Source organism: Crinia signifera, chromosome 5 (assembly GCF_055691185.1).
Source record: "Crinia signifera chromosome 5, ASM5569118v1, whole genome shotgun sequence".
NCBI lineage: Eukaryota > Metazoa > Chordata > Amphibia > Anura > Myobatrachidae > Crinia > Crinia signifera.
In genome coordinates, this window is record NC_139221.1 from 208,618,256 (window position 1) to 208,638,298 (window position 20,043).

The following is a 20,043-nucleotide window of genomic DNA, read 5'->3' on the forward strand; positions in this document are numbered from 1 at the left end:
TACATGCCGCCACTATGAGAGAAATCATTCGATGGTCGCATCCATCAAATGATTTCTCCTACCATTGTAAATAAAAGTCAGTCTTTACTAGTGTAAAGCGCAACGGAATCTGCTGCGCTATATAAGAAACTGTAAATAAATAAATAAATAAACTGACTTTAATTTGCAGGCTCCGGGACGAAGACAGGGCGGGCATTTACGTCATGCAAAGACAGGGCGGGCATTGACATCATGTGATGTCCACCACCAACCCCCCAGTAAGCATCAGCCCGCGTACCCATAGGAACATCCAGCGTTTTCATAGGGACGCTCATAAAATATGGTCTTTCCCATGGCCCAGCAATGCCACCAGAAAGAGTGCCCCTTGCAAAATTGCCAATGTATCACAAATTGCAATGTAATAGCAGATCCATTTGCAAAAACTGGACCATTGAACAGATTTTTCCATATGTGCCAGTCTAGGACATCACTAATCTGCTACAGCAACAAGCAGATAACAACGGTCCAACCCAAAACACAGCTGGGCGCACATGTGTATTCACAATTACACTCAGAAAACACCATGTTTCCACCCATTAATGCCAGTTTCTTGTCACTTAAACTGCGACTACTCTGCAACTTCTATACGGAAAGATATTGACCACATGCATGTGCGATACAAACGCTGCGCAGACATTTAAAAAAATCGCTCGATTTGCACAGTTTCTGATAAGGGATTCATGCTGAATTTGGCACTGAATGGGAAACAGGCAGACCCATAGTTTGGTGCCAAAAAAAAAAAAAGCCAGTACCATAGCATACCTCAGAGCTGTTCCAGTTCTAACAGGGAAGTTTTGATTTAGAAGGACTATTACTGTTGTCTCATTTGAGAGATAGTTGGGATTCAGGAAAGATTTCCTCCTTTGGTCTGCCCATAATATCATGTAAGGTGGTAGAGTGAGCTATATTACGTGACTGACAGACAACAAACACTTGCTAGGTACAAGCCACTTTCTTCTGCTGCACTATTAGCAATGTGCAAAAAACCTTTACACTCCAGGTATCTATGGTCCATAATCTGATAGTAAACACTGATAGTAGTGAGTGGGACCGCCCGGCGCCCACTGAGTCACTCCGAGGCCAATCAGTGACTCCTTCCCAGCGGCCGCTGATGTGCACGGGACTGCGCATCGTATCGGCTCAAATGTCACACGCATGCGATTTTGGGACGATTAATCGTCCCAGGTGCCGAAATCGCATGGAATCGGCCCAAAATCGCATAGTGTGTGGGGACACTAGCTGGAAGAATGCTGTTAGCCTGGAGACAGAGGCAACACAATATGACCTTATCAATTTGAGGTCGTAGGTAAAATATTGGCTGGTGCCCCCTAGCACTGCTGCTACTTTCATCTCTGACCCAGTTCCCATCAGTCAGCAACAATTAGTACCCCTCACCCATACCAATTTTTATTCACAGAGCCGTAAGCTGACATTTTGGTGCCCTGTGCCAGCAGGACCACTGGTACCCCCATCCCCCATATTTTAAATTGGCACAGCATGTGCCAAAGGAGCATGGTTTTGCTACGAAGGGGAGTAATCACACAATAGTACCCCAAATTCAAATTATGCCACACAGCAGTGCAACCCTATTCACATTACAGCCTTATTCACATTACACCATTCACATTAAACGTCAATCATGAGTGTAAATTATATACATTACACCACACTGTGTAGCTCCTTATTCATATAACACTGCACTTTATTCACATATATAATACAGGAAGCAGCACTCTATGATGAGGATGATAGGTGAGTGATAAATAAATTCAATAATCGATAAGTATTTTAAAATATGTAATTTAATTACACATATACAGAGGTTTAAGCAACAAAAACAAGTTAGGAAGACAAAAAGTGAAACAATAAACTATTCACCCATGTAAAGGTCTGTGGATTTACACAGTAACAAAACAAAAACAATGTTGCAATATTACAATAACCATGATTTATAATAAAATAAGGGCCATACATAGGAAGTAGTAAATATGTATTCACTGAGAGAGCTCTCAGTCAATCAGCAGCTTCACATTCATTTGTATGGGTTTTGCGTCTGCTGCCTGTCTTCCCCTGCCCACCTGTTTGGTCCCCTCTGCAGCTCGCAGCATCCCCTGCCTGGCACGGGCTGCACATAAGATTTATCAAATCTTATGTGCAGCCTGTCCAACCTGCCGACTCGATCAGATGCACACGGGACCGTGCACCGGCTTGGGTGGGATGTCAAATACAAGAGATTTGGTCCGATTTATCGGCCCAATCCGTTGGAATCTAATCAAATTGGACCTAATCTCACTAGTATAGGGGGTTAGACTGTCTGACAGGCAGCAGTTCCAGCAGCAAGAAGCTCCTCTCTCCCTCATCCTATGACAGCGGAAGGAATTTGTGTCTAAAAGATGGTGGAGGTACATGAAAATTAGGGGTCGGAGCTAATCAGGAGTTCAGAGGCGGAGCTACACAGAACAGAGCTGCAGAGGCAGATCATAAGCTGCTACAGATGAGCGGCCAATTGATAGGTGTAATTTGAGGGAGAGTGTGTGTATGAGACAAGTGTACTGTGGGCATTATGTGCAAAAGGGGCGATACTCTTGTGGGCATTATGTGTAAGCAGTGCTCCTACTGTGGGCATTATGTACAAACATGCCTACTCCTATGGGTATTATGTACGTAAACGGCACTACTCCTGTGGGCGTTATGTGCATAGGCTGCGCTCCTGTGGCATTATGTGCAAAAGAGTCATTACTCCGGCATTATGTATAAGCAGTGTTCCCACTGTGGGTTTTATATGTGTAAGCTGCTACTACTACTGTGGCCTTTATTTGTAAGTGGCAGGTGGCAGCACTACTCCTGTGGGCACTATGGGCCAGAATTCAGCCCCTTGTAAGATGGTGGGAGGTTTTGCGCACGGGCAAACCCCGTGAATGAAAAGCTTAGGCGACTTCACTCCAGAGGGTGTGAGCGGGGGGGGGGCAGAGAGGGGGGATGGAACAGGGGAATGCCTAGACTTTTATGGGCGTTCCCCTGGGAATGCAGGCCAGGGTCGTCTTTTTGTATGGGCTTAATGGGCACTTGCCCAGGGGCCCCAGGTGTATGAGGGCCCTATCCTGATAGCTGAGGATCCCCTTTTTTCCAGGGATACCAGAATTTAGAAAATCGGCCCTGGGGAACTGGAGATCTCCAACTTCAAATCATCAGTCCACATCCGACCTGTTAATTGCAATTCCCAGTCATATTTCTCAGGTTCTCTCTGACTTAGAGTTTTTCTGAGAGTATATTCCAAAAGCTGGGACTCTCCCCTTTCTGTCGACACTAGTGCCCACAACCAGAGATATCAGCCTTCCAGCAGCCAGTTCCTGCTCCAGCTCCAAACGTCTGGTGTACAGTTTTATATTTTTGTCAATGGATTGCTCTGGCTCCTGATCTCAGATCCCCAAGTTCCTAGCACCTCCTGAAAGTTGTGACTCTAGGTTTTTATACTATTGAAGGCTAAGAAATCTATTTCCAGATAATGGCGATATCTGCAGTCAAACAAGCTGCCCTTCCACCGGAAAATGACGAATATTAAGCCCACTCCATTATCCAACCCTCCCCTGCGTATAAAACACCCCCTACCTCCCTGGAAGTCATTTACAAGGGACCCTTCATTCAGCTCAGTGCCCCCTTCCACACGTTCGTGTTCTCCCTCCCACCACCTGTGCAGTAAAGGAGTAATTAGCAGAAATGACTGCTCCAGGTCCTACATGTTGAATGGAAGATAGAGCACCCCCTGCCACCCATGGGACATCAAAGCTGCTGCTGATAGCAACCGCCGCCCCTATGAGGGGAGAATGGGTAAGGGCCCCAGTGCATTGCTTTGTCCAGGGGCCCACACTTCTTTTAAGACTGCCCTGATGTAGGCTGGCCGATGCCTGCTCGGAAAGGTGGCTGAATTCACATGTCTTAAGCGCCCGCCCCCTTTCCAGCCATCTCCATCTGAAATAAGTCGGTTTTAACTGACTTATTACCAAAGGGGAGAGAAATCATTTCATCAATAGAATCTGCTGCACTATATAAGAAACTGTAAATAAATAAATAAATTTGATGGTTGACGGCCATCGAAGGATTTCTGTCCCCTTTGGCCGCATGTGAGGAGGGGTATGGGTCATAGGGTCGACAGCACTAAGGTCAACAGGCATTGGGTTGACAACTGAAGGTCGACATATCATTAGGTCAACACAAGCATTAGGTTGGCATGGACTAGGTCAACAGTCAAAAGGTTTTCACTTTTATTTGCCCAAATGTCGACACAATCCACATGGACACTAAAAAAGTGCACGGCTGTGCAGGCCATGCTTTAGGCATGGTGCCTCGCTACGCTCCCACCACGCCCTAGTGGATGGTAGGGCATGAAATCCTGCCTGTCGGTTTTAAAGGTGAAAAACCCCATGTCAATCTTTTGACTGACAAGCCCATGCCAACTTAATGCTTGTGTCAGCCTAATGACATGTCGACCGAAGCCCATGTCCACTTTCTCATATGTCGACCTTGGCTCATGTGGAACTTCAGTGATCGACACAATGCATGTCGACCCTATGAGCCAGCGTTAGGGGGTCCTGGAGTGCTTAAGATAGGGGGCCCTTCCCTCTTATCAGCACTGCCCCATGACTGTGCCTGCAGGTCCTACGTGCACCCCTACATGATATAAATACATATAAAAATAGAAAATGGACAAGTTCATGTAAGTGTTGGTTTAAATGTACAAAAGCACATATATCTGTACCTATCTAATCTATTTATTTATCATCTATTTGGAGGGAAGAGTGTATATATAATATTTGGGAGGGTAGGAGGGCGAGCGCAGTGAAATATATTCCCGAGAGAGCACCACGCAGGCACCATCCTCACCCTCTTACTCTCCATCCTCGGAATTAGAAGCTGCCAGCAACTAAGTACCTCTTCCCTTTGACAGGTGATTCCCGGGGTACTCACCTCCTGTGCGCTTCATGCACACCCCCCTTTCTTAATCGGGCTCTCCAGTGACGGGTGCACACACCTGTTCTCGGGCCTGACAGGTCCTGTAAACCCCCGCAGATCACGCGGTCCTCCTAGTCCAGGTCCCACCGCTGCCCGCTGCCCATCAATAAGCAGCGCACGGAACGGCCAGCCCCTGCACACCACCGCCTAGTGGCTGCATGACGTCATGCACTCTGAGCCTTAAGGGGCCCCGAGGCAGGGTTATTATTGGCTGACACGGGTTGGCGCCGTGCTAAGTGCCGCGCTTGGGAAGCAGTGTGACCGCGGGTTCGAGGCCCACCCCCACGCCTCATGCGACAGGAAGCCGAACATCGCTGCTACACTGCGTAATGAGTCCTAGTGATGGGCCCTGAACCTCGGCCTCCCGGGTGCACTTTTTTCTTACTGACAATTAAAAACATGAAATCTCTATCTAAAATAATTGTTTGGAAATTATTTTTTTAGTGCATGTGGGGATGTAATAAAACATGGTGTCCCCGGTGAGGAGCAGGCAGGGTGCATTTACAGCACTGAAAGTTACTGATAAGTATGGTACAGTATGTGGTGTATATGCGGTTCGGCATCATACCTGCAGCTGTGACTATGAAGCAGGAGTTACATAACTAATGTTCCCAAAATGTCACCAGTGATTACAAGGACCAGGTGCAGGGATCGGGGAGTGTGTGCCCACATGCACTAAAAAATCATTCCCAAACAATAATTGCGCACTCCACAGGGGGCGCCATTCAGAGGGGGAGGCATCTAACCTCACTTGATCCAATCACTTGTACTCATTGGGGGGGCAGGTGCAAGGGGTGCAGCGATCACATCAGGGACCTGCGGCTGGAGAGAGCTCCCTACCTGACAGAATGGACACAGGAGGGATCTCCAGCATGTCAGGGCAGCAGAGGAGGACAGAGCTGCTAGTAATCCATCTATTCCGACTCATTAAGGAAAACCAAGGTATATATTGCACCAGCGCTGGCTGGGAGTATGGGAATATGTATATTTCTAAACAGTTAATATCATCATTACAAATATAACAGACGGGGAAGGAACGGGTTCTTCTACAAAATATATATACATTTAATACAGGGAATGTATATCCGATATTGCACACTCTAAACTTCAAACTGAAAATGTATATATTATTTAATATAGTATTTAGCACAATAAAAATGTGTAATACACAATGGTATTTAGCCACAATTTATAAGAACACTCTGAATGGTTCCTTACTGGGCTAGGACGGGTGCTGGATGAACTCCCGACAGTCAGAATTTTTTTTAAAAGAAACCGTGAATGGGAAATCCCTGTTTCTGTTATATTGTTAACAATTAGACTATCTGTACATAGTTCCATACTAACAGCAAGCGCTGGTATAATATATACTGGATATCCTGCATTTATTTGCATAGTGAGGCCTGACAAACCTCTTACCAGCTGCTGTTAGCAGGGCATCTGGACTCTTGTGACTTGTTTTAGCATTGGACTCTTTAAGCTGATTGAAAATGTCCAGATGCTTAATTAGCCAGTGCGGGACTTGGAGGTTCTTAGCAAGTCCTTACAATTTTTAAGAAAATATTGAGTTTAGCATAAATTGGACTTGCTCTGACAGTGCACAAAAACAAACAAACATCCAAAAAAAGTGCCTGTGCTTTATGGCTGTTATGAAAATCCACTTATATATCAATTAAACAAACAATTCTCTATACAGACACTGTACGCATGCTCCCTGTATAATATCTATATGAATTATTCTATCATTTCCATCTCCCCTTGTTAATTATTAGTTCATTGTTCATTCATTTTCACCATGTTAAATTCATTTACATAGACGTTCTAGTAATACTTTCTCCATTTAAAAACCACACACACAGTTGCTAATTCCAGACACCAGACACATTATATTCAGTGTTTGGAGAGAATAAAAAGGAAACACATACGGATACAGTTATCCAGAGTGGCAATAACAGTATCAAACAACAAAGTATCAATTAAGCCTGAGTGAACAACATAGTTACATATGAGTACTGTTGTCTGGATGCTAATACACTAGGGCAGTGGTTCTCAAACTTCATCTGGTTCCTGGTGCCCTAGAGCAGTGGTTCTCAACCTCGGTCCTCAAGGACCCCCAACAGTGCACGTTTTCCAGGTCTCCACACAGAATCACAGGTGAACTAATTAGCTCCACCTGTGATCTTTTAAAATGTGTCAGTGAATAATGAGTGCACCTGCTGGGTGACCTGGAAAATGTGCACTGTTGGGGGTCCTTGAGGACCGAGGTTGAGAACCACTGCCCTAGAGTATCAGATTTTGTTTTATACCACCCCTAAGCCAAACGTTTCTTATTGTGAAATTCAGAAGAATTGACGTTTCGAGGTGATGTGTAAAAAGACACATACCATTGCATGCCGCCACTACGAGAGAAATCATTTGATGGTCGCATCCATCAAATGATTTCTCCTACCATTGTAAATAAAAGTCAGTCTTTACTATTGTAAAGCGCAACGGAATCTGCTGCGCTATATAAGAAACTGTAAATAAATAAATAAACTGACTTTAATTTGCAGGCTCCGGGACGAAGACAGGGCGGGCATTTACCTCATGCAAAGACAGGGCGGGCATTGACGTCATGTGATGTCCACCACCAACCCCCCGGTAAGCATCAGCCCGCGTACCCATAGGAACATCCAGCATTTTCATAGGGACGCTCATAAAATATGGTCTTTCCCATGGCCCAGCAATGCCACCACCCCCGTCCCTCCCTCCCTGCCGCGAACGACCCAGCAAGTGGGTAACTCACCGCAGCGGTTCGCAGTCAGGGTTTGCACATGTGCAGAAATGCGCGTGGAGATGTAATCATGTAATCATGGGGTGGTGATAGCAATTTAAGGGTCTAATTCAGACCCTAAATTAGAGAAAATGCAGAGGGGACTGTGAGCAGAAAACCGCCGCCCAGACAGACAGAAAGAGCGCCCCTTGCAAAATTGCCAATGTATCACAAATTGCAATGTAATAGCAGATCCATTTGCAAAAACTGGACCATTGAACAGATATTTCCATATGTGCCAGTCTAGGACATCACTAATCTGCTACAGCAACAAGCAGATAACAACGGTCCAACCCAAAACACAGCTGGGCGCACATGTGTATTCACAATTACACCCAGAAAACACCATGTTTCCACCCATTAATGCCAGTTTCTTGTCACTTAAACTGCGACTACTCTGCAACTTCTATGCGGAAAGATATTGACCACATGCATGTGCGATACAAACGCTGTGCAGAAATTAAAAAAAAATCGCTCGATTTGCACAGTTTCTGATAAGGGATTCATGCTGAATTTGGCACTGAATGGGAAACAGGCAGACCCATAGTTTGGTGCCAAAAAAAAAAGCCAGTACCATAGCATACCTCAGAGCTGTTCCAGTTCTAACAGGGAAGTTTTGATTTAAAAGGACTATTACTGTTGTCTCATTTGAGAGATAGTTGGGATTCAGGAAAGATTTCCTCCTTTGGTCTGCCCATAATATCATGTTAGGTGGTAGAGTGAGCTATATTACGTGACTGACGGACAACAAACACTTGCTAGGTACAAGCCACTTTCTCCTGCTGCACTGTTAGCAATGTGCAAAAATCCTTTACGCTCCAGGTATCTATGGCCCATAATCTGATAGTAAACACTGATAGTAGTGAGTGGGACCGCACGGCGCCCACTGAGTCACTCCGAGGCCCCGATACATTAGGCCGACTTGTCCTAGGGACAAGTCGGACCCAATTCTCCTGTGAGCCGCCCGGCAGCTCCCCTTGAGGCTCACATACAATTTGGCACTTGATGTGCCATTTTTTACATGTGATAAATCGCATGCGATTTATCACATATAAAACAAACCGGGGAGCTACCGGGCGATGAGGAGCAGTGTGTGTGTGTGTGTGTGTGTGGGGGGGGGGGGGGGCGGTGAGCAGCGGCAGTAGTGGGGGCTGGCAGCAGCGTCTCTGGGTGCAGTGGGGGATGCCGGTGACAGTGGGGCAGGCAGCGGTGATAATCAGTGTGCTGTCACTCAGCGCCGAGCGGGCGGGCAGCGGCGGCTATTAAATCTTTAAAATAACATGTCAAATGACCATCCGGCTTCTGATTGGCTGAGAATGCTCTATCTCAGCCAATCAGAAGCCGGATAGTAATTTGACGTTATTTTAAAGATGTAATAGCCACCGCTGCCCGCCCGCTCGGCGCTGAGTGACAGCACACTGATTATCACCGCTGCCCGCCCCACTGTCACCGGCATCCCCCGCTGCACCCAGAGACACTGCTGCCAGCCCGCTGCACAGTGACAGCACACTGATTATTACTGCCGCCCGCACCACTGTCACCGGCACCCCCCTGCTGGGCACTCATTTCAGTGACGCTGCTGCCCGCCCCCCCTCCCCCCGCTGCAGGAGGTCGGACGTGATCGTACATGCTGAATGTCCGACCTCCTGATCCGGTCCGATGCGCACGGGACTGCGCATCGTATCGGATCAAAGGTCACACGCATGAGATTTTGGGACGATTTATCGGCCCAAGTGCCGAAATAGCATGGAATCGGCCCAAAATCGCATAGTGTATGGGGGCCTTGACACTAGCTGGAAGAATGCTGTTAGCCTGGAGACAGAGGCGACACAATATGACCTTATCAATTTGATGTAGTAAGTAAAATATTGGCTGGTGCCCCCTAGCACTGCTGCTACTTTCATCTCTGACCCAGTTCCCATCAGTCAGCAACAATTAGTACCCCTCACCCATACCAATTTTTATTCACAGAGCCGTAAGCTGACATTTTGGTGCCCTGTGCCAGCAGGACCACTGGTACCCCCATATTTTAAATTGGCACAGCATGTGCCAAAGGCGCATGGTTTTGCTACGAAGGGCAGCGATCACACAATAGTACCCCAAATTCAAATTATGCCACACAGCAGTGCAACCCTATTCACATTACAGCCTTATTCAGCCTTGTTTGGAAAGGATTTTTTAGTGCATGTGGGCTTGTAGTAAAACATGGTGTCCCCGGTGAGGAGCAGGCAGGGTGCATTTACAGCACTGAAAGTTACTGATAAGTATTGTACAGTATGTGGTGTATGTGCGGTTCTGCATCATACCTGCAGCTGTGACTATGAAGCAGGAGTTACATAACTAATGTTCCCAAAATGTCACCAGTGATTACAAGGACCAGGTGCAGGGATCGGGGAGTGTGTGCCCACATGCACTAAAAAATCATTCCCAAACAATAATTGCGCACTCCACAGGGGGCGCCATTCAGAGGGGGAGGCATCTAACCTCACTTGTTCCAATCACTTGTACTCATTGGGGGGGCAGGTGCAAGGGGTGCAGCGATCACATCAGGGACCTGCGGCTGGAGAGAGCTCCCTACCTGACAGAATGGACACAGGAGGGATCTCCAGCATGTCAGGGCAGCAGAGGAGGACAGAGCTGCTAGTAATCCATCTATTCCGACTCATTAAGGAAAACCAATGGATATATTGTACCAGCGCTGGCTGGGAGTATGGGAATATGTGTGTGTGTGTGTATATATATATATATATATATATATATACATATACACACACACTGTATATATATATATATATATATATATATATATATATATATATATATATAAATATTTCTATACAGTTAATATAATCATTACGAATATAACAGAGAGGGGTGAGGTACAGTTTCTTCTACAAAACATATATACACATTACCATTCCCCCAGACTGCATTACTTACTCCAATGTTCTGCAGAGTGGTCGATTGTGGATTTGATTTGGAAACCCCCACGAAAAATCCTGCGTTTACCACGGCACTAGATAAGAAACTGTAAATAAATAAATAAATTTGATGGTTGACGGCCATCGAAGGATTTCCGTCCCCTTTGGCCGCATGTGAGGAGGGGTATGGGTCATAGGGTCAACAGCACTAATATTGACAGGCATTGGGTTGACAACTGAAGGTCGACATATCATTAGGTCAACACAAGCATTAGGTTGACATGGACTAGGTCAACAGTCAAAAGGGTTTCACATTTTTTTTTGCCCAAATGTCGACACAATCCACATGGACACTAAAAAAGTGCACGGCTGTGCAGGCCATGCTTTAGGCATGGTGCCTCGCTACGCTCCCACCACGCCCTAGTGGATGGTAGGGCATGAAATCCTGCCTGTCGGTTTAAAAAAAGTGAAAAACCCCATGTTAATCTTTTGACTGACTAGCCTATGCCAACTTAATGCTTGTGTCAACCTAATGACATGTCGACCAAAGCCCATGTCCACTTTCTAATGTGTCGACCTTGGCTCATGTGTAACTTCAGTGATCGACACACTGCATGTCGACCCTATGAGCCAGCGTTAGGGGGTCCTGGAGCGCTTAAGATAGGGGGCCCTTCCCTCTTATCAGCACTGCCCCATGACTGTGCCTGCAGGTCCTACGTGCACCCCTACATGATATAAATACATATAAAAATAGAAAATGGTCATGTTGGTTTAACTGTACAAAAGCAAATATATCTGTACCCATCCAATCTTTTTATTTATCCTCCATCTATTTGGAGGTCAGAGTATATATATTAAATATGTAGGATGGAGAGCTCAGTACAATGTATTCCTGAGAGAGCACCACGCAGGCACCATCCTCACCCTCTTACTCTCCATCCTCGGAATTGGAAGCTGCCAGCAACTAACTAGCTCTTCCCTTTGCCCGCTGTCAATAAGCAGCGCACGGAACGGCCAGCCCCTGCACACCACCGCCTAGTGGCTGCATGACGTCATGCTCTCTGAGCCTTAAGGGGCCCCGAGGCAGGGTTATTATTGGCTGACACGGGTTGGCGCCGTGCTAAGTGCCGCGCTTGGGAAGCAGTGTGACCGCGGGTTCGAGGCCCACCCCCACGCCTCATGCGACAGGAAGCCGAACATCGCTGCTACACTGCGTAATGAGTCCTAGTGATGGGCCCTGAACCTCGGCCTCCCGGGTGCACTTTTTTCTTACTGACAATTAAAAACATGAAATCTCTATCTAAAATAATTGTTTGGAAATTATTTTTTAGTGCATGTGGGGATGTAATAAAACATGGTGTCCCCGGTGAGGAGCAGGCAGGGTGCATTTACAGCACTGAAAGTTACTGATAAGTATTGTACAGTATGTGCTGTATATGCGGTTCGGCATCATACCTGCAGCTGTGACTATGAAGCAGGAGTTACATAACTAATGTTCCCAAAATGTCACCAGTGATTACAAGGACCAGGTGCAGGGATCGGAGGGGAGTGTGTGCCCACATGCACTAAAAAATCATTCCCAAACAATAATTGCGCACTCCACAGGGGGCGCCATTCAGAGGGGGAGGCATCTAACCTCACTTGATCCAATCACTTGTACTCATTGGGGGGCAGGTGCAAGGGGTGCAGTGATCACATCAGGGACCTGCGGCTGGAGAGAGCTCCCTACCTGACAGAATGGACACAGGAGGGATCTCCAGCATGTCAGGGCAGCAGAGGAGGACAGAGCTGCTAGTAATCCATCTATTCCGACTCATTAAGGAAAACCAAGGTATATATTGCACCAGCGCTGGCTGGGAGTATGGGAATATGTATATTTCTAAACAGTTAATATCATCATTACAAATATAACAGACGGGGAAGGAACGGGTTCTTCTACAAAATATATATACATTTAATACAGGGAATGTATATCCGATATTGCACACTCTAAACTTCAAATTGAAAATGTATATATTATTTAATATAGTATTTAGCACAATAATAATGTGTAATACACAATGGTATTTAGCCACAATTTATAAGAACACTCTGAATGGTTCCTTACTGGGCTAGGACGGGTGCTGGATGAACTCCCGACAGTCAGAATTTTTTTAAAAGAAACCGTGAATGGGAAATCCCTGTTTCTGTTATATTGTTAACAATTAGACTATCTGTACATATTTCCATACTAACAGCCAGCGCTGGTATAATATATACTGGATATCCTGCATTTATTTGCATAGTGAGGTCTGACAAACCTCTTACCAGCTGCTGTTAGCAGGGCATCTGGACTCTTGTGACTTGTTTTAGCATTGGACTCTTTAAGCTGATTGAAAATGTCCAGATGCTTAATTAGCCAGTGCGGGACTTGGAGGTTCTTAGCAAGTCCTTACAATTTTTAAGAAAAGAATGAGTTTAGCATAAATTGGACTTGCTCTGACAGTGCACAAAAACAAACAAACATCCAAAAAAGTGCCTGTGCTTTATGGCTGTTATGAAAATCCACTTATATATCAATCAAACAAACAATTCTCTATACAGACACTGTACGCATGCTCCCTGTATAATATCTATATGAATTATTCTATCATTTCCATCTCCCCTTGTTAATTATTAGTTCATTGTTCATTCATTTTCACCATGTTAAATTCATTTACATAGACGTTCTAGTAATACTTTCTCCATTTAAAAACCACACACACAGTTGCTAATTCCAGACACCAGACACATTATATTCAGTGTTTGGAGAGAATAAAAAGGAAACACATACGGATACAGTTATCCAGAGTGGCAATAACAGTATCAAACAACAAAGTATCAATTAAGCCTGAGTGAACAACATAGTTACATATGAGTACTGTTGTCTGGATGCTAATACACTAGGGCAGTGGTTCTCAAACTTCATCTGGTTCCTGGTGCCCTAGAGCAGTGGTTCTCAACCTCGGTCCTCAAGGACCCCCAACAGTGCACGTTTTCCAGGTCTCCACACAGAATCACAGGTGAACTAATTAGCTCCACCTGTGATCTTTTAAAATGTGTCAGGGAATAATGAGTGCACCTGCTGGGTGACCTGAAAAATGTGCACTGTTGGGGGTCCTTGAGGACCGAGGTTGAGAACCACTGCCCTAGAGTATCAGATTTTGTTTTATAACATCCCTAAGCCAAACGTTTCTTATTGTGAAATTCAGAAGAATTGACGTTTCGAGGTGATGTGTAAAAAGACACATACCATTGCATGCCGCCACTACGAGAGAAATCATTTGTTGGTCGCATCCATCAAATGATTTCTCCTACCATTGTAAATAAAAGTCAGTCTTTACTATTGTAAAGCGCAACGGAATCTGCTGCGCTATATAAGAAACTGTAAATAAATAAATAAACTGACTTTCATTTGCAGGCTCCGGGACGAAGACAGGGCGGGCATTTACGTCATGCAAAGACAGGGCGGGCATTGACGTCATGTGATGTCCACCACCAACCCCCCGGTAAGCATCAGCCCGCGTACCCATAGGAACATCCAGCATTTTCATAGGGACACTCATAAAATATGGTCTTTCCCGTTGCCCAGCAATGCCACCACCCCCGTCCCTCCCTCCCTGCCGTGAACGACCCAGCAAGTGGGTAACTCACCGCAGCGGTTCGTAGTCAGGGTTTGCACATGTGCAGAAATGCGCGTGGAGTTGTAATCATGTAATCATGGGGTGGAGATAGCAACTTAAGGGTCTAATTCAGCATGGATAGCTAAATTAGAGAAAATGCAGAGGGGACTGTGAGCAGAAAACCGCCACCCAGACAGACAGATAGAGCGCCTCTTGCAAAATTGCCAATGTATCACAAATTGCAATGTAATAGCAGATCCATTTGCAAAAACTGGACCATTGAACAGATTTTTCCATATGTGCTAGTCTAGGACATCACTAATCTGCTACAGCAACAAGCAGATAACAACGGTCCAACCCAAAACACAGCTGGGCGCACATGTGTATTCACAATTACACCCAGAAAACACCATGTTTCCACCCATTAATGCCAGTTTCTTGTCACTTAAACTGCGACTACTCTGCAACTTCTATGCAGAAAGATATTGACCACATGCATGTGCGATACAAACGCTGTGCAGAAATTAAAAAAATCGCTCGATTTGCACAGTTTCTGATAAGGGATTCATGCTGAATTTGGCACTGAATGGGAAACAGGCAGACCCATAGTTTGGTGCCAAAAAAAAAAAAAAAGCCAGTACCATAGCATACCTCAGAGCTGTTCCAGTTCTAACAGGGAAATTTTGATTTAGAAGGACTATTACTGTTGTCTCATTTGAGAGATAGTTGGGATTCAGGAAAGATTTCCTCCTTTGGTCTGCCCATAATATCATGTAAGGTGGTAGAGTGAGCTATATTACGTGACTGACAGACAACAAACACTTGCTAGGTACAAGCCACTTTCTCCTGCTGCACTGTTAGCAATGTGCAAAAAACCTTTACGCTCCAGGTATCTATGGCCCATAATCTGATAGTAAACACTGATAGTAGTGAGTGGGACCGCCCGGCGCCCACTGAGTCACTCCGAGGCCCCGATACATTAGGCCGACTAGTCGGACCCAATTCTCCTGTGAGCCGCCCGGCAGCTCCCCGGGAGGCTCACATACAATTTGGCACTTGATGTGCCATTTTTTACATGTGATAAATCGCATGCGATTTATCACATATAAAACAAACCGGGGAGCTACCGGGCGATGAGGAGCAGTGTGGGGGGGGGGGGGGGGGGCGGTGAGCAGCGGCAGTAGTGGGGGCTGGCAGCAGCGTCTCTGGGTGCAGTGGGGGATGCCGGTGACAGTGGGGCAGGCAGCGGTGATAATCAGCGTGCTGTCACTCAGCGCCGAGCGGGCGGGCAGCGGCGGCTATTAAATCTTTAAAATAACATGTCAAATGACCATCCGGCTTCTGATTGGCTAAGATAGAGCATTCTCAGCCAATCAGTGGCTCCTTCCCAGCGGCCGCTGATTGGCTGAGAGTGCGCTATCTCAGCCAATCAGAAGCCGGATAGTCATCTGACGTTATTTTAAAGATGTAATAGCCACTGCTGCCCGCCCGCTCGGCGCTGAGTGACAGCACACTGATTATCACCGCTGCCCGCCCCACTGTCACCGGCATCCCCCGATGCACCCAGAGACACTGCTGCCAGCCCGTTGCACAGTGGCAGCACACTGATTATTACTGCCGCCCGCACCACTGTCACCGGCACCCTCCCCGCTGCCGGAGGTCGGACGTGATCGTATATGCTGAATGTCCGACCTCCTGATCCGGTCCGATGCGCACGGGACTGCGCATCGTATCGGATCAAATGTCACACGCATGCGATTTTGGGACGATTTATCGGCCCAAGTGCCGAAATCGCATGGAATCGGCCCAAAATCGCATAGTGTATGGGGGCCTTGACACTAGCTGGAAGAATGCTGTTAGCCTGGAGACAGAGGCGACACAATATGACCCTATCAATTTGATGTCGTAGGTAAAATATTGGCTGGTGCCCCCTAGCACTGCTGCTACTTTCATCTCTGACCCAGTTCCCATCAGTCAGCAACAATTAGTACCCCTCACCCATACCAATTTTTATTCACAGAGCCGTAAGCTGACATTTTGGTGCCCTGTGCCAGCAGGACCACTGGTACCCCCATCCCCCATATTTTAAATTGGCACAGCATGTGCCAAAGGAGCATGGTTTTGCTACGAAGGGCAGCGATCACACAATAGTACCCCAAATTCAAATTATGCCACACAGCAGTGCAACCCTATTCACATTACAGCCTTATTCACATTACACCATTCACATTAAACGTCAATCATGAGTGTAAATTATATACATTACACCACACTGTGTGGCTCCTTATTCATATAACACTGCACTTTATTCACATATATAATACAGGAAGCAGCACTATATGATGAGGATGATAGGTGAGTGATAAATAAATTCAATAATCGATAAGTATTTTAAAATATGTAATTTAATTACACATATACAGAGGTTTAAGCAACAAAAACAAGTTAGGAAGACAAAAAGTGAAACAATAAACTATTCACCCATGTAAAGGTCTGTGGATTTACACAGTAACAAAACAAAAACAATGTTGCAATATTACAATAACCATGATTTATAATAAAATAAGGGCCATACATAGGAAGTAGTAAATATGTATTCACTGAGAGAGCTCTCAGTCAATCAGCGGCTTCACATTCATTTGTATGGGTTTTGCGTCTGCTGCCTGTCTTCCCCTGCCCACCTGTTTGGTCCCCTCTGCAGCTCGCAGCATCCCCTGCCTGGCACGGGCTGCACATAAGATTTATCAAATCTTATGTGCAGCCCGTCCAACCTGCCGACTCGATCAGATGCACACGGGACCGTGCATCGGCTTGGGTGGGATGTCAAATACAAGAGATTTGGTCCGATTTATCGGCCCAATCCGTTGGAATCTAATCAAATCTAACCTAATCTCACTAGTATAGGGGGTTAGACTGTCTGACAGGCAGCAGTACCAGCAGCAAGAAGCTCCTCTCTCCCTCATCCTATGACAGCGGAAGGAATTTGTGTCTAAAAGAGGGTGGAGGTGCATGAAAATTAGGGGTCGGAGCTAATCAGGAGTTCAGAGGCGGAGCTACACAGAACAGAGCTGCAGAGGCAGATCATAAGCTGCTACAGATGAGCGGCCAATTGATAGGTGTAATTTGAGGGAGAATGTGTGTATGAGACAAGTGTACTGTGGGCATTATGTGCAAAAGGGGCGATACTCATGTGGGCATTATGTGTAAACAGTGCTCCTACTGTGGGCATTATGTGCAAACATGCCTACTCCTATGGGTATTATGTACGTAAACGGCACTACTCCTGTGGCATTATGTGCAAAAGAGTCAGTATTCGGTTTCTTGTCCGATGGTGGGAGGTTTTGCGCACGGGCAATCCCCGGAAGCGAATTGCTTAGGCTACTTCACTCCAGAGTGGGGGCTGAGAATGGGGATGGAACAGGGGAATGCCTAGCCTTTTATGGGCGTTCCCCTAGGAATGCAGGCTGACCGATGCCTGCTCGGGATGGGCGGCTGATTTCACATGACGTAAGCGAAGTGGCTGTATGACGTCATGCTCATTAAGCCATAAGGGGCCCCGAGGGAGGGTAGTTATTGGCTGGCATGGGTTGGCGCTGTGCTAAGTGCCACGCCTGGGAAGTAGTGTGACCGCGGGTTCGAGGCCCACCCCCACGCCTCATGCTGGAGGAAGCCAAACACCATCATTGCTGCTTACACTGCGTAATGAGTCCTAGTGATGGGCCCTGAACCTCTGCCTCCCAGGTGCACTTTTTTCTTACTGACAATTAAAAACATGAAATCTCTATCTAAAATAATTGTTTGGAAAGGATTTTTTAGTGCATGTGGGGATGTAGTAAAACATGGTGTCCCCGGTGAGGAGCAGGCAGGGTGCATTTACAGCACTGAAAGTTACTGATAAGTATTGTACAGTATGTGGTGTATGTGCGGTTCTGCATCATACCTGCAGCTGTGACTATGAAGCAGGAGTTACATAACTAATGTTCCCAAAATGTCACCAGTGATTACAAGGACCAGACTGCAGTACTTACTCCAATGTTCTGCAGAGTGGTCGATTGTGGATTTGATTTGGAAACCCCCCACGAAAAATCCTGTGTTTACCACGGCACTAGATAAGAAACTGTAAATAAATAAATAAATAAATTTGATGGTTGACGACCATCGAAGGATTTCCGTCCCCTTTGGCCGCATGTGAGGAGGGGTATGGGTCAAAGGGTCAACAGCACTAAGATCGACAGGCATTGGGTTGACAACTGAAGGTCGACATATCATTAGGTCAACACAAGCATTAGGTTGACATGGACTAGGTCAATAGTCAAAAGGTTTTCACTTTTATTTGCCCAAATGTCGACACAATCCACATGGACACTAAAAAAGTGCACGGCTGTGCAGGCCATGCTTTAGGCATGGTGCCTCTCTACGCTCCCATAACGCCCTAGTGGATGGTAGGGCATGAAATCCTGCCTGTCGGTTTAAAAAGTGAAAAACCCCATGTTAATCTTTTGACTGACAAGCCCATGCCAACTTAATGCTTGTGTCAACCTAATGACATGTTGACCAAAGCCCATGTCCACTTTCTCGTGTGTCGACCTTGGCTCATGTGGAACTTCAGTGATCGACACACTGCATGTCGACCCTATGAGCCAGCGTTAGGGGGTCCTGGAGCACTTAAGATAGGGGGCCCTTCCCTCTTATCAGCACTGCCCCATGACTAGGCCTGCAGGTCCTACGTGCACCCCTACATGATATAAATACATATAAAAATAGAACATGGTCATGTTGGTTTAACTGAACAAAAGCAAATATATCTGTACCCATCTAATCTATTTATTTATCCTCTATCTATTTGGAGGTCAGAATATATATATATTAAATATGTAGGATGGAGAGCTCAGTACAATGTATTCCTGAGAGAGCACCACGCAGGCACCATCCTCACCCTCTTACTCTCCATCCTCGGAATTGGAAGCTGCCAGCAACTAACTAGCTCTTCCCTTTGCCCGCTGTCAATAAGCAGCGCACGGAACGGCCAGCCCCTGCACACAACCGCCTAGTGGCTGCATGACGTCATGCTCTCTGAGCCTTAAGGGGCCCCGAGGCAGGGTTATTATTGGCTGACACGGGTTGGCGCCGTGCTAAGTGCCGCGCTTGGGAAGCAGTGTGACCGCGGGTTCGAGGCCCACCCCCACGCCTCATGCGACAGGAAGCCGCCATCATACCATCATCGCCGCTACACTGCGTAATGAGTCCTAGTGATGGGCCCTGAACCTCTGCCTCCCGGGTGCACTTTTTTCTTACTGACAATTAAAAACATGAAATCTCTATCTAAAATAATTGTTTTGAATGGATTTTTTAGTGCATGTGGGGATGTAATAAAACATGGTGTCCCCGGTGAGGAGCAGGCAGGGTGCATTTACAGCACTGAAAGTTACTGATAAGTATTGCACAGTATGTGGTGTATGTGCGGTTCTGCATCATACCTGCAGCTGTGACTATGAAGCAGGAGTTACATAACTAATGTTCCCAAAATGTCACCAGTGATTACAAGGACCAGGTGCAGGGATCGGAGGGGAGTGTGTGCCCACATGCACTAAAAAATCATTCCCAAACAATAATTGCGCAC

At 46.2% G+C, this 20,043-nt stretch overlaps 1 protein-coding gene and 1 long non-coding RNA gene across 2 annotated transcripts in view; one reads left to right on the forward strand and one right to left on the reverse strand.

Moving 5' to 3' along the window:
* The window catches only part of EPDR1 (ependymin related 1), a 95,350-nt gene that overhangs the window by 56,926 nt on the left and 18,381 nt on the right, over nt 1-20,043 (reverse strand). The gene's annotated exons all lie outside the window — the stretch shown is intronic.
* LOC146080811 (uncharacterized) overlaps nt 12,484-20,043 on the forward strand; it is a 36,900-nt gene continuing 29,340 nt past the window's right edge. Inside the window, exons 1-2 of the long non-coding RNA XR_014474996.1 lie at nt 12,484-12,613; nt 14,222-14,309. This is a non-coding gene — a long non-coding RNA (uncharacterized LOC146080811). The remainder of the gene's footprint in view (nt 12,614-14,221; nt 14,310-20,043) is intronic.